The sequence below is a fragment of the Nanorana parkeri genome, unplaced genomic scaffold (genome assembly GCF_000935625.1).
Source record: "Nanorana parkeri isolate BGI_ZX_2015 unplaced genomic scaffold, ASM93562v1 scaffold3354, whole genome shotgun sequence".
NCBI classification, from domain to species: Eukaryota; Metazoa; Chordata; class Amphibia; order Anura; family Dicroglossidae; genus Nanorana; species Nanorana parkeri.
Genome location: NW_017309622.1, coordinates 46,888 through 51,468, shown reverse-complemented (window position 1 = coordinate 51,468; position 4,581 = coordinate 46,888).

The following is a 4,581-nucleotide window of genomic DNA, read 5'->3' as shown; positions in this document are numbered from 1 at the left end:
GGGGGGCTAGTTTGGAGGTCAGTCCTGGGGGTTGGGGGGGCTAGTTTGGAGGTTATTTGAGGGTTTGAGGTCAGTGCTGGGGGGGGTGTCACATGTTCTGATGTGGAGTCTTCTCTGACCTAATGTTTTTTCTCTTGTTCAGGGTCTGGATTGATGTGCCTGCCATGGAGGGGTCCCCACACTGAGGAATTTGGGGGTGTTTATGTTTTGTGGGTCATTATTGTGATATCTCTGCTTTGACTTTGAATGGGGGGATTTCTGGTCTGTAGGGAGTAATGGTCTCCATGGTCTCCATGTTTGCTCATTGCTGTAATAAAGGTGATTGGACCCGGTGTGTTGGCTATTTCGCTGTCAATGTTGTCACCTCCTCAGATGGCTACATGGGGGGGGGGTAAGCTGGTGCTGTCAGGAACTCGGTCAGACGTCTGGATTTCTGGCTGATTCTTGGTTCGGCTGGATCACTACACACACATGTATGTACAGTATTCACTGCACACAAAGGTTGAATAGGCAAATACTTGGGGGCCCTAACCCACCTCCTCCCATAGAAATGGGATTTCATCCACCAGTGCAGATTCCTGGATATGGGGGGGTGTTCTCTGCACTGTCTTTGAACCGGTGATGTTCCTGGCTGTGGTGTCACCGGCCAAGCGTCAGTGCTATAATAATCGGCTTGTTATAACTGGTGCTTCATAGCCGTGTCCTGTGCAGCACTTTTAAAACAAAGCTACAGCTTTTCATCGTTGGCCAGGTTTTGGGCTCCATGGTGGGTATGTGAAGTGGTCAAATGCAGAGGGATGGCACTTCCTCCCTGCAACTTACAATACAATCCTGCCAGAAAAAGCCAGAACAGAATGTTTTATTTCTGTGTACACCACCAACTAAAACCATCTACTCAATGTCTGTATCAGGCAATAGGAGCAGCCGTCCAGCCTGGAGAACGTCGGCCTGCGCCATATTCTGCTCTCAGCCACAGCAGATGTAAAGGAATACGCCTTCCTCATGTATTTCTAGGGGGGTAAAGCTTCCTCCGAGCACCTGCCCCATCGTCCACAGGCTTCTCCCCGTTCAGTATGGCGCAAGCCTACGTCATCCAGGCTGGACATTTGCTCTGATTGCCTGTAATAGAAAATGGAATACAAACACTCCACTTTTGTATCAATGTGTAGAACAGGATTTCACCCGGAGTCGGAGCTGTTGTCTTGGTATTTCCTTCTATGTATACAAATCCAGGGGTGTGAGCGAGGGGCAGGAGGGACAAATCCAGCAGCAGGCGCAAGACATAGCCAGGAGGAACGAGGGGCACACAGCCAGGAGCGAGGGACAGAGCCCGGGGGAGAGATGGCCGGCAGGATGAGAGGGGGTGAGAATGAGGAGCGAGGGGAGAGACGGCCAGTTTGTAAAATAAAGGTGTTTTCTATGCGAATGACGAGCTTAATGATATCAGCCATCAAAGTGGATCTTAATTGTGGGCACTAGAGGTGCACCGAAATGAAAATGTCAAAACTGAAATTTAATGAAAATGTCAGGCCGAAACCGAAAATGTTTTTTATTTTATCTTTTTCCCAAAAAAAAATGATATTTGATTTTTTGTATAGTTAATTTTTTTTTAAATTAAATTTCCCTTTTAAAATAGAAACATTCCTGATCATTCATAACATGAGGACACAGAGCATGGTGACTATATCCACAATCATGAATGGACAGGAAGTGATGTAAATCACTTCCCATTCCTTCATAATGGAAGATATAGTCACCATACTCTGTCCTCCAATTATGAACAAACACTCAGCGATCACTGAGCACCCCTCTCCATCCTGACGGCTGTCATAGGAGGCTGGGCGGTGCGGGAGGAGTTCGGCCTCCTGTGGCAGCGCTGGCTGTCTCCGCCCACACAGCGGCTCTCCTCTGATCTGTGATAGGAGGCTGAGCAGTGTGGGAGGAGAGACGCCGGCCACCAGTGACAGTTTCCTCCCCGCTGGGACACAGAGCAGAAGGAAGGTAGGAACGGATGCACCACTGTATCGGCCAGAAAAATGGCACTTTCGGCATTATGGCAAAAGTGCTATTTTTGGCTGATATGTTTTGACGGCCGACATATCGGTGCATCCCTAGTGGGCACCTTATACATGTTCAGTGGCCCTAGCAATACTGAAACAATGGCTGTGGCCCTCAACTGTTAAGGTGACAATTTTTGGATGGAAGTTTCTTGGGCTTGGTGGCAACGGCAGGGGTACTCCCTGCTGCTGGGGGGGGGGGGGGTGGGGTTGGGTGTGTAGAGTTCCGTAGCCCAGTGCTAGAGGTGTTTGTTTTGGTCCTGTTTGCTGGTATTCTTATTGGTTTAGGACGGTAATTGGGAACATTCAAGGCTGAGATTTCCCTTTACATGGCGGCATGCTCAGGTTCTAAGGTTGTATGTAGTAGATGTAGTTAGTGGACACGCTGAGAGGGAGTAATGGTCTCCATGTTTGCTCATTGCTGTAATAAAGGTGATTGGACCCGGTGTGTTGGCTCTTTCGCTGTCTATGTTGTCACCTCCTCAGATGGCTACATTGAGGACAATGAAGGGAATGTGGTAGTGTCAGGAACTCGGTCAGATGTCTCTGGGTTTGGATGACAGGACAGATGTTTTGTATTCTCTGCACTTCACTCTACACAATCCTTGAATAGGAGTATTTTGGAGGCCCCTACCCCTCCACCACCCATAGCAATGGGGCTCATAGGCAAATCCACAGGTCCCCCATTTCTATACTCCCAACAATAAAGACTTGGAAATAATCTGTGCAGAATGGAGATTTTTATTTATTAAAAGAGTAAAGCGGTTTGTGAAGATGGCGCCGTGCGCACACTGAGTGACATCACAACTGCGACAGAGTACACATGAATACCGACACAAACCTTCCCCCTGGAGAGATTTCTGACTGCATCTCCTTGTAATACTCCCCCTGCACTGATTCATTCTCACCACTAGATGGTGCTGCTCTCCAGTGTCATCTGCCTGCCCTGTACCTCACAGGACCAATGGGAGAGAAGTGTTTATGTACATCACTGGAGGGTGATCTGTATACAGCCCAGATAACGAGATCGTGGATCATTCAGCGGATAACGTTCCTGTATGATCACTTATACTTACGATGTATCTCCAGGTAAAAACCTTTTGGTTTTGGATAGAGTGGGGGAAGGGTTAGACCAGTGTCATCCCTATGTACTAGTGACCATTGTCACTGTGAGGACACCTGTATAAGAGAGGGATTTCCTGTTACATCTTTCAGACAGGAAGTGAAGATAAATTTCCCTAATGATACATAGAAAGTAAACACTAAACTGATGGTGGTGTTAACCCTGAATCCAAAATAAAAAAAGTTTGGGCTAGATACAGTATATCCTAAAACAGGAGTATCCAAAGTGCGTCCCTCCAGCTGTTGTGTATGATGCAGAGTACCCCAATATCACTGTCCTGGATTGATGGGATGTCCGGGGCCCCATCCATCCAGAGGAGTCGCTCAGAAATCTCTCCAGTACACAGCAAACTCTGACCCCGCTACGGGGTTCATTGTCAGCCAATCGGCATCAGACATACAGAAAAGACAAGAAATTTACAAGATTCAGCCGAGACACTAAACATGAAAACAATTATGTAATCGATTCTCCGATCTGACATCAACCAACACAAAAATCAACTTGGCAATTTCACCAGAACTCAAAGCTGTAAAAAAACAAAAAAAAGCTCTCTTTCTATGTGTGAGAAATGGAGTGACGGTCTGCAGACACCTGCAGACCGTCACACGGTGATTGTACATCACTAGATAAAGCATTTTATACTCTCTGTACACAAAAATAGCCAAATACAATAAATAAAAAAAGACCAATTACAGGAGTATTTCTCTTTCATTAAAATGGCGGCGTTAGTCCTTCATGGGATAAATATTGGTACAATATTCTGTAGAATTGGAGCTTCAGTCTAAGGGTTGCAGTACAGTCACATGACCTGCAGGGGGTGCAGCCAGTCGCTGCTGCCCAGGAGGAAGTTTGGTCATCATAGCAGACAAAAGTAACTCACTAGCACCTTTTGCAGGCGGGAGGACTGCACTGCAACTACTAGGACAGGGATCACCATGTCTATCATAGAATCACCTTTCTATGTGTCATGACCACTGCTGGCCTATGAATCCTTACATAGTGAAGGCACAGGATCATCATGACAGCCAGGGAACTAGTAGTAGCAGCAGTGCTTCAATTCCTTCATGACAGCTTCACTGTCATGTAAACCCAAGACCAAAGTATAAGCTATGTGGCCATCACCTTTAAGGATCGGAAGTAATTGGGTGGGTTGGGGTAGCCACCATCTCTAAGGGTTGGGAGATATGGAGGGAAGGGGGGAGAGGTGCAGCCACTACCTCTAAGGACTGGAAGGTATGAGGGGGGAGGTGCAGCCACCACCTCTAAGGACTGGTATGGGGGGATAGAGGTGCAGCCACCACCTCTAAGGACTGGTATGGGGGGGATAGAGGTGCAGCCACCACCTCTAAGCACTGGTATGGGGGGATAGAGGTGCAGCCACCACCTCTAAGGACTGGTATG